Source organism: Anopheles ziemanni, chromosome 3, assembly GCF_943734765.1.
Source record: "Anopheles ziemanni chromosome 3, idAnoZiCoDA_A2_x.2, whole genome shotgun sequence".
In the NCBI taxonomy this organism is placed as follows: domain Eukaryota; kingdom Metazoa; phylum Arthropoda; class Insecta; order Diptera; family Culicidae; genus Anopheles; species Anopheles ziemanni.
Window position 1 is genome coordinate 41,999,480 of NC_080706.1, and position 11,715 is coordinate 42,011,194.

The window sequence follows — 11,715 nt, forward strand, 5'->3', positions numbered from 1 at the left end:
TTTACATGTGGTTTGCTTGATTAATGATAATTTGCATTGTATATGAATAATCAGTGTCAAAGAGTTTGATATCCAAGGGTGAAATTGAGCTACAAGCGAATTCTGAATCAATTCTATTGACTTCTATCTGCATGGAAATAACAACCGTTTTCAGCAAATCAGTGTCTGTCTAGTCGTTAAGTCAAGTTGTGTATCTTATTCTTGACAGGATTAGCAAACATCTTCGTAAGACAAGGAATAATACCATTAATTAAAACATAATACGCCTGTAAGCATCAATGTACGATGGAAACTGTTACAGACGCCTTGAACAACGATTTGCTAGCTCAGAACCTCACGTCTTGGCCTACACGTCACAAAGCGTGTGCTCGAAGGAAGAAGACATAAACTTACATTCAAGGGATTTAACAATTAAAGCCTTTTCATGTTTTCAGATGGAGTGATTGTTTAGGACTTCCTCGTGTTTTTTTTTATTCCTACTGTGCTTTTTTGGTCCAAGCTGACGGTTTGTTCGATAGGACGAATCATTTGCTGAATTATATGCTAAAACATTATTTTAAACAAAAAAACAAAAGTTGCTTCAATCCCATAAATTGAATTGCTTTGAAGATATTGACATTTAATTTCCATTAAATTTCGTCAAATAGAAAAAAAATGGACAGCTTTCCGGAGCGATGAAGAAAATGAGATTCTTAAAGCAACCAGCATGAGAAACTCCGTCAAACTTTCAGTGCACCAACGGGGAAAAAGGACTTCGGCGAAAATCGGTAAGACCGTAGTCGCCGGTCGCCCTAAACAAGCGTGAAAATAAACAGCAAACAAAACGGTTATGTTTAATGGAAGAATAGGAAGAAACAAATACTCTAAAACAGCAGACCGAACGACGGAAGCATTTTTAACGAACCGTGGTTGTTTGGAAACTCTCTTGTTTTCTGTTTCTTCGTTGTTGTTTCTCGGTTTTCCCCGAGGATCTCTTCGCTGGCAGAATTCAGGCTACGGTCAGCCAGATTGCTCCATCTTTACCGTCCAAATGACTGCAAGGTTCACTTGTGTCGGACAGGATGGCTTGAAATTTGTTTCTTGTTCTGACTGAACCGGAAAGACACACCGGAAAGAAGGAGACAGGGTACAGGAAGGTCGTAAGCAACACCGCATTGGAAAGGCATGTCGGTTTTCACTCGTTTTCCATGGCCTTTTTTGCTTTTCCTCTCAAGCTTAGTATGCTTCTCATGCTTTTCATCGTCAGCGGCAATCTAATGTTGGCTAATGGATGAGTTAAAAGTTTCTCTTGCATCAAATCAAGTCGCAATGGTGTAAGGCATTGCGCTCGTTCCCCGAAGTCAGGTGAAACATAACGAAAAAAAGAAACCAAGTTCCAACTACCGTTCTTTGCCGAACCGTCACCTCGTTGGTGTGAAAGCAAAACGGCAGTTGAAGATGACGACGAGGACGTCAAGGTGGGCAACGTTTACATCGGTAAAGCCGACCAAAACATGTGGGTCGTGCGCGTGCCTTCGTGCCCTTCGGGCACGGAGCAATTTTAATTAAGTGAGTCGTCTTTGCCCAGAAAGGTGTCAGCTTTAGCCCCTTGCGTAGAAGGTTGAGCCGATGCTTGAAGCACGCCTTCTCCACTGTCGGATTGAGGCGTGCGTGTGTTCCAGTGATGTACGGTGTAGGTGTTTGGATATTTTGAAACACAACAAAACACAGGAGCTTTCATAACAAGAACCGGCGAGGGTTGGTGCTCAGGATAAGTGCGACCGGATGATGTTTGCGGATCAGTGAACTTTAATAAATCAACGGTAATGGAGTTGTGACCTGCTGTGCCTGCGGTAAATAAATTTGGCGACCACATTACCAACCATTAGCCCCCATTATTATCCTTTGTTGTGCAGTTAATTATATTGTTATTTACACCAAAACAGGCACTGACTTCTTAGAAACGGTCCCATCAAGAGGCGTTACTTTCTGGGAAGGATGAATATATTTTTCCACTTTAAAAGAATGAAAACATACCCCGTTTTGAAAACATAATACATCCACTATTGGCGACGCTAATAGATGGTTTCCGTCGGTGGTCAGCGTTTTACATTTTCACACCGAACCGAATCCGGAGGCTAGTTCTTGGCAAATTGCTAAGATTTTCTCTTTTCTCTGTGCGCTTTCTTCTGTTTCACGGCCTTCGAAAGAAACCGAAGAACGAAGTTGGCGTTTCTAAAACTTTCATGGATCCCTCGCTGCTGTGGAACTATCGTGTTGGTGTTGACCATTTATCATTACCAGCATCCGACACATGAATGCAGAGATTCCCAACGATCCCCACTGGGCGGTAGTTGGGAGGCATCCTTGTACGGTTGGGTCTCGTCCTGCTTTCTAGCTGCAGCTGCATTTGCCATTGCTGTCCGGAGAAGCAGCTTATGGACATTAAATATTTCACCGATCCTGCGTTGCCGCTATTCATACTTTTAATTCTCCTTTCTTTTTTATGGTGGTGATGCACTGACCATCGATTGGTCCGGTGTATGGAAAGAAACCGTTCGAGACGACTCGCCGTTCAAATGCGAAAAGAACGGAAACCATAGCATTGTGGGTAACGACAATTGATGGTGGCGATTTATTTATGAACGCCTTCGTCCCCCAATCAGCAGGATATGGCGCTGTCGGTGTACACTTTTGGAGGTACTTTTTGCATCCCGGTTTCAAGCTGTCCTCTTCAAAAGAAGGTTATAAATGAAAGTCAACGAAGCTCATCTTTTCAGCTGTAGAAGATTTTTTTGTTTGCGCTGTTTCTGTTCACAATACATTTATTAATTCTTTATGGAGTTTTCCAAACGGGGTTTTCTAGGAGGATGTAGAGATACAAAAAATTTCAACAACAAGAAAAAAAAAATTATGCTGCATAACGAAAATGATCATACCATGTGGCTCTTTTCAACAAGAAGCCAATTTTTTCATAATTTATGTTAACCTCATCAACATTATGTAACAACATTTTGCACTTTAAAATATCAGTTTCATATATATTCTTCTTAAACTTTATGCTGATGCATAACAATAAACCACACTGCAGCTTCATTGAAACTGAAGGAAAATTTTCACTTTCACACCAGAATCCGTCCGCACGATGATTCGGAACAGTGTTAAGCGGATGTTCATGTTTAAATTGCTCAGTGGATCGATTGATGCCCCTGCACTGCTCGAGTCGGTTATCTTCCACGCGCCCTCACGCTCTCTACGGCCTCGGGCACTCTTAGCGACCAGACACTTCCGTACCCAGCTTGGACAAACGGATCCTATGAATGCCATGTGCGTGGCGTTTAATGAAGTTAGCGAACTGTTCGGCTTTAATTTGTCCCCTGCGTCATTTCGTGAGCGACTTAGACTCAGTAAGTGCCCTTTTGTGATATTTCGTTTGTGATATTCCGTTCCGTTGATGTCGCTTGTCAATGTTTTAGTTATGTAAGCGTTAAACCTTTGTATAAAACTACTTCTAAGATATGTCTTAGCCACAGGATGGCCAGACTCTTTACCAATAAACATAAACATTAACATAAACAACCAAAGTGACGGTAAAAAATGTACACGATAAATTAGCTAGCGTTTCATGTCGGTCGGACCATGTGAAGCGAAAACTCGCCCCGTGAGTGGGCCAAACAAATAGTGGAAATTATGAAACGAGTTTGTCCGAAGCCAACGCAAAACAGCATCGCACCGACGACGTGGGGACTTCTGTTGGCCTGATTCAAAACGTTGTAGTACTGACACGACGGGTTGCCCAAGTGAAGAGCACATTTTTTACAAAGTGGTAAAGAAAATAAAGTAAAGTGCATAGAAAGCAAGTGACGACAAAAAACCATGCACTACAGAAAGAGGTGGGCGTAAGTTTTACGAACCAAGTGGTGTAACGGTGTTTCGGTGTACCAGGAAGTACCAAATCACGCTTCCTGTCCCGACTCAAGCCTGGTTTGCGTAATTCGAAACAGAACACAGATACAAAAAGTGGGCATTTTATGCAAAGTGACGAGTAGCACAAGATGGAAACGCGGCATCGTCTTTGAGCGAGACAATGTGGATAATGCAAACGATTTTGTGATGACATCGCTGGACAGCTTGAAGCATCAATGCAACAAAATCGCACTTGCGGCAATTGTGTTCCTACTGACGACAATGATCGGTGAGTAAAGTTTATCTGTTTAAAGTTTCTATCAACCACAGCGTGTTTCAGCGAAACCAAAATTTTTTTGATTTTCAAATTGCAAATATATTTTTCACCAGTAAAGAATAAGGAATCTAACCGAAAGTAAAGACACACAGTAACCTTCGTCGATGGGTCTCCATATACAACCACGTTTATGGATCCCACACAGCAATTATTTCCAAGTTGCTCCCGGTCCGGTTACGAAAAGTTTCATTTTCCAAATACTTTATCGGACCCCAAAGGACACCGGCAATAACAAAAACACTGGAATGACTGACAGCTTTTTTTTTCTGTATTAGTGTGAATGCTAAGCCTCCGTTCGCACTCCCCGGGTGCTCGTTCCGGGGTCATGCCATGAATATTCGTTCAAGTAAACAAGGTGTAACCGATAAAATGGCGATTTTCTCACGCAGCATTTGGGAAGAACAAGAAACAAACCCTTGTTAATTTTATGCCGACGGGAAAGTTTCAGCCAATCTGCCCTTCTCTGGTCCCACATGCATATTTGAATTGGCCGTTTGGGATGCGGCTTCGATACTACAGGCGATTTTTTACAGACTTTTAATAGGTGAGCCTCTTCTTTATTACTATGCGATGTACTATCGAAGTAGTTTTTGAATAACATTTCAACAATATAATACTTGTTTTCCGACCGCTTAAGAGCCTTTGAATGTAAACATCAAATTTGTGATTCAATTGCGATGAATCCTGCCGATGGTGGAAAAAACTAAAAGAAAGCAGGAAAGAAACCGTCTGCTGCGTATCGTTTCGGACAGCGAGTAAAATAGGATTAAAATAACCGTCTTATACAACTGAGATGAGGGTTTCCGCCCTGTCAGGAAATGTCTCATCGAATGAACCCATCGATAGCAACGGATTACTTCGGAGCTTCTTCCACCCATTATGAAAGTAAGCGAACATTATCTCTTTCGGGTAAGCAAAGGAAGATTGCGTCGAGCCTTATGCGGGTGATGGCTGATGGTCGATGTTATGCGATGGAGTCATCGGACGAAGCGTTGCCTTTATCTGTGATGTTATTTGCTCATGTTTTCATTTGGATTCAATGAATGATCGAATGCTACGAAGCATGGCGAAAGGAACCTCAATATCCGGCTCAGAAAATGATTCAATTTTAATTACACTTTTGGCCTTACGGAGATTTCTCTGCTATCAGGAAAACAGGTTGAATGGGATATTCGGTAAACTAACTTGTAGGAGTATCGAAGAGGAAAATTATTAGAAACGGATATTGTTGTGTGGAGGTTTAAAAACGTGCAATGGCAAAGTTCTTCTCACAGCTACCCATGTCACAAGGATAGTCATGACTATTTGTGAAACCCTATCCTCCTTGAGCATGCATCTTGATTAGAAGCACGTTAGTAGATAAGCCGTAGCATAACCAATAAATCATGCCAAGGAGTCGTCTAGCTGTGGCAACCATATTTCAGAGGTCGTTTGGTGCCAGCTTTATCTGGTACGCTCATCAAGAAAACTAATTGGGTCTCGATGGTTACCAGGTAGACAGTTTAGGGGCCGGCTTACGGCAATCCTTCCTTATCTACCATCTTCGGGTGGTTTTTGTTTGTTTACCGTTTCACTATGTCTACCGACCGGTAAACGAATTTGTGGTTGATTCGTCTGAGCTACCCTTAGGGTAAGAATGTAAATTTAGCTGAAGGTTTCTCGACAAAGTAGTACAACGTTCAGCTAATATCAAGCTAAGCGTTTGCAAACAAATGTTGCAAAGCTTGTTTACTGAACAATTGATCCATAATTCACATAGTTCCACTTAAATTGGATGGTGTATATGACAAATATTGTCTGTAAAAACGTTTAAGGTGCTAAACATAACTTAAAAAAATAATTCAGTTAATGTCATGTTCAAAGTATGCCAAATTTAAACCACACCGTTATGCAAAGCCTAACAAGATAATGCTGCAGTCCTGATCTTTTAGAAGGTATAAAAAGATTAATTGAGAAGTATTTCATTAAACATTTGAGCAACAGGTATAACATTTAAAAATATGGCTTTCAATGAAAAACCCAATTTTAATTGATACTTCAAAAATTTGTATACTGAGTAACAATTATTGCTTCTAAACGTTTCCACATATTTTCTACACCAGGAACTCAACTTGGTATTGGAAAAGCAATAATGAATGTCTTGTAAAAATCGTAGGTTATGGTATCATGGCGATAGGCATTTTTTTCAAACGAAACAACATTGGCATGGAATCTGATACTTATCTTTTATTACTTTGTGTTCGAATCATTTCGGTGATGTACAAGAGTACTGTACTACCAGGTGATAGCCATTTCCATCCGAGGGCCGAAGGAACGTTGAAAACCGTAACCATTTTAACATTTATCTCTTCTCCATCTTCTTTTTCCCTATTTGTAGAAGTACGAGAGCAGACGATGCTAACGGAACATCCGGTTCCCACGGAGGATCTAACATATTCTAAACAAATCACCACCAACAGTAGAATCCAATCTACGACAATGTCATCGTCCTCACCATCGACCGCTTCGAGTGACCCACCAACGTCGACGTCGGAGTGGTCGGAATCTCCGTTTTCGCCGACTCTGCCAATGACACCCTCGCAGATGGCATGGCCATCCTCGTTGGCCGTGCCGGCTGAGAGTCTTCTAATCCAAAATGTGACATCGGCAGTAACGGACACGTCGACACGTCCACATCATGAATCCACGGTGGAGGAGGGGACGCCGGCGGGTTCAGTAACGACCACGTACGCGATGGCTTCCGGCGCTCGCTCCATCACCACCGCGTCGGCCGGAAGCTCTCGAGGACCGACGAAGACGTCGGAGGCGCAGTACGACGGTAGCAAACACACCACGTTTCGACCACGTAAGTTTGTCTTCGAGAGAAGGGTGCAGTTTGAGAGATTTGAACCACGACGGTTACGCAAACTTGGAAAGATTACAAACACGCTATAACAAGAAGCTGATTAGTTAATTTCGGCTAGAGGAAATGATTTTAGTATAAACGGATTTCAAAACGACGCTCAATCAATTCCGAATTGTTCTGTGGAGAAGCTTTAAGCATGGCCTGGTTTTCTTGACTAGTGGCTTTGACTTACGTCGACTACGGCCTGTATGCTATACTGATTCGACCAACGTCACATTCCGTTTCAGTAATCATACCCACGCTACCTGACGTGCGACGTAGTCGAGTCGTCCATTCGATGCCTTATCAGAGCAAGCATCACCACGAGCGCCACTGGGGTCCATTTTTCGAGGAATCGGTCAACGTGACTTCCGGAGCGGCCTTGCCCGTTGGATATCATTTATCAACGGAGGCCATACTCAACTGTAGGGTAGGAAGGCTGAAAGATAAAACGGTAAGCACCGCTGACAGCTCTGTCATCTTCGTTATCCAGATGTCGTCATAGCTGAACTTAGAAAAAAATAGAAAAGAACCCGCCGAGAAAGAATAGCGCCGAGCTATCCCACAGCACCCGCCATGATCGGATAGGAGCCTTCTTTACTATATTAAAACATGCCTACACACCTGGATGTTTATTCCTTCCGGACTGGGAAGGAGTCATCACAGGAGGCCACAGGTGCATCTGACGATGAAATTGAGTTTTTTGAGACTAAAACTGGTAAAGATTTAAGATTAGATTGATCACTTATACCGATTCGAGGTAGAATTTGATCATATTAGACAATGTGCAAGATTTTGAAGGTTGTAAATATTCATAACATCCTTTAAGGTTCACAAGAGTGATTTTATCTTTATTTATTTCTGTTCCGCAGTTTATTTGATTTATTTGCATATTCTTGTAGAAGATTGCGTAACATGCAAGCAATATTTTCTTATCTCAGTACGTTCTGCACCAGTGCGGTTCTCTAGGCTTAAAAGTTATTCAAATGTTAAAGCCTAGTTTTTTTTCTGTTCGGCTGAAAATCTATCGTTGGATTACGGGAATAAAACCAATCGCATGTTCGATTTCCTTCAAATTGGTTCAGTAAACTGAGCTTTGCTCGCCCTTCAATCGCCCTGATGCCTTTTGTTATCTAGGATTCAGATCTCAGTGAATCATCGATGATTGGGTTCGTTTCACCTTTCACTCATCCTCACACTTTTGTCTCCTCAGAAACCGCAGTACGGATAGTGGACCAATGGGCTACGAGTTCTACCATCGTTTCGATAAACTGAGCAGCACGATCGAAATATCATGCCAAGTTTCGACGTCGTATCTGGCGACTTTGCCACCGAGCCCCGCGTTGGCGTCTCAGAGATCGAAGGCAAACGCATTGGCAGCAGCAAACACCGTTGGCCATATATTTCTCACGGGAGGAAGCGACGAACGAGCGATGCAAGGACCACCCAGGAACCCTGATGACCAAACTAAGCAACGCCGCGTAAAGAGGGTTGATTAGCTGGACCAAGGATGGTGCCGAGCTGCCGAAGGACGTCAAGATGAGTTTTAGATGAGTTTCATCCCCCATGCTGAAACAGGATGTATGTTGTGATATGTTTGTGTACATGTGGACGTAGTCGGTTCCGTCGACGAGGTGCCATTTATCGATGACGATCGATTTGTTTACCTCGAGATAGAGATTTACGAAGTGTGAAAAACTGCTTTTGTTGGTCATGATGCAAACTATCATTACGTGTGGCGCGAAAACTATCACGATGAGGTACTAAATGTCACATAAATTATACATGGTTTAAGTATGTGTTCCAATTATAACAGATTTGAAACAACAAAACAGCTATATAACTGAAACAGCTATATCATTTTTCAAACCATAAAAAAGAACCCTTGCAAAAGTTCATTATTATGGCACATTTCAATTCCTCCCTAAATTGCCCTGAAACATACATCATCATGTTTTGTTACTCCAATGTGATTCTGACAAAACATCGTTCGAATCCACTGCCATTCAAATCCTTTCATCACATCAGACGATTTGTTGGTCGGCAACGGGCATCGAATGAAAATTTGTCCCCATTTCCCAGAACGGAAGCAACATGACTGTGCAGCATTTGGATTGTTTCCTGGCCACAATCGGACCCGTCACGCATCCGTGCGATGTTCGGGATCAGCGTCGTTTCTATCCAGTGCTCTAACCTGGTTCATTCGTTCGCAGCAGAAGCAGAGGCTCATAAGCCACATATCGATCCTGTAGGCGAGCCGAATTCATAATAGGGTCTACAACTGCACCAGGCAAGCAGAGTACGTCGGCCCAGGTGCAAGTCCCTAACGGTGCGTATGCGTAATGCGATTAGTATTTGGTCTGGTTCCAGCGGCTCAGCGATCCTCGGTTCTCGCAAGTGTAATAGTAACAATTTTATTGTCTACGGATTTTCGGTTACTTTCGTACAAATGAGGCGCCAGCCGCAGTGTAGCATAGCTCTGGTCATCGAAGGGAGGAGGCATTTGGCTTGGTTGGTATACGCACGATATATGTTCTCGCTCTGTGCCGTACTCCATCTAAAATGGTTGCAATCAAATAACCATCTGCATTGTTAAGGGAAAGGAGCATTGGAACTCAACTTTGATTTTTTTTGCATTGTGCCTTAATGGAGAATTTACTGATGAATGAATAAAAATGTTTGTATTATGCAAACCTACGAGAGTTGTAACGTAGACTTAAACCAAAATGAGTCAATTTTATTGAAGATGAGTAAGACCTTGTCGTTGCAGGGAACGTTATTTCTTGACAAGTGTTATCTTTCGAATGTTGAAAAATTACCAACAGGGTAACTCTTTTGTTTATTTAGAAAAAAATATTCAACATTTACTTTATAATTATAAGAACGGCTGGATCTAGCTAAGCAAAATAAAATGGATTAGAAGTTTGAAATATCGAACTCCATACCAATATTGACGTCACAGAAAGAAACTTGATATTGGTTAAATTTGGTAGGTTAGCACAAACGCCCGTTACTATTTTAAAAGGTTCTCCAATCATAAGTTTTAAATAATTCAAAAGAGCAACAGGTAACATAAATTATCATTTGGAAGTAGCAAAAGTTTACGCTTTTTTCTCAAATACTTTCGATAGCTTTCGCATTCAATATCATCTGCTAGAGCACATTTGTGGCCCCAGAACTACAGAATAAGATCACTGAATCAGAGAAGCAAAAGAAATGCATTCATGGTTTTCGAAAATCGTTTCTGCGGTATTGCATCATTAAACTTGCTTTGCTTGACTTCAGGGAAAGTAAACGAATGAATTGCGCTTTCTGAACTGGAACTGAATCGGTACGCAAAGGTAATGGAGGAAAAACGGATTGAACTACACTGCTCAACGGAACCTTTTCCGACCTCAACTGAAAGTCGTGATCGAACTTTATGTTTTAAGTTTTTTTTTATCTCCTTTCCCGAGACAGACTTTGTTCTTCCCAATGCGAACACTTGAGTAAACGGTCAGGCAAAACACTTACGAATCACACTTTTCAAAATGAAGCATATTATATTTTGTAGTTCTGTTTGTTAGACTGCAATTCGTCTTCGTTTTAATCATGTGTAAGACATTGCATTCTGATTTGCTGTTTGAAAAATAAGTATATTTCCGCTAGGAGTTCATCAAACATTCCCCGAGGGAAGAAGATTGTTCGGCATTCTGTGTAGGAAAGCATCTGTTTAAGAACATGATTGACTTGGGGCGAAAATATTGGAAGCAAATAAATTTCTTGAAATTGAAATACTTGTGTCTAATGTATGAAAAACGAATAAGGGTAAGTTATACCTGTGTCTTAGATAAAAAAAATATGCTCTCAATGCAATGGTTCTGAAAAATTAATCCACAGTGTATGAGAGAACTTTTAACGATCTAATCAACTAAAAATAATATGGTTTCTCATCTAAACATTCAAGTTAAGCAACTCTTACCAAAAAGCATATAAATATACTCATCATACACTCACGCTATAATGGCTCTGACTCGGTAACAACAGCAACAGAAAATGCAAATAAATCACTTCATCACCGAAGCGTAACTCAATCTGCTAAATGCTAAATGCCCCCTTGTTCTCGTTCCAAGAACAGATTTGAATTAATTTTGGGAAGCGACCTTATCCCATGTGTATTATGTTTTTCTACTAGGCTCCTTTCTTGCAAACCGGCAAGAGGAACAACAGCAACAAAGGTTAAACTGGTTCCTTCTGATTGAATTTGAAACGATTACGAAAACCGACAGCTGATTTGTTATTTTGGAAACATTCGCTTGATGTGGGTTCACTTCCTTTCAAGTTAGGATCTTGGGCATGTCGGTGTACCCGGGGCAACCCTTCGTCAGCCAAGATTTTTCTCCAGTCATTACTTGACAGTATATTTCCTTGGTACACACCTCGTTCGTGCGGCTGTGGTTAAGAATTTGTGGCAGCTCATAATTCTTTGTGTTGTTTGCAGGGAAAGCGAAGTTAATCGAAGCACATGTTTGGAATGTTTAACAATTTAGATTAAAAAGGTTTAAATAGATAATTTTGAACTCACTGGTTCTTGACTGTATGACTATAAATGTTAGATTATTACTACATT

General features: G+C 41.3%; 1 pseudogene; it reads left to right on the plus strand.

The window, feature by feature from the left end:
- The first annotated feature begins 4,092 nt into the window (after nucleotides 1-4,092).
- LOC131284760 (uncharacterized) lies at nucleotides 4,093-9,686 on the plus strand (annotated as a pseudogene).
- Nucleotides 9,687-11,715: the final 2,029 nt, after the last annotated feature.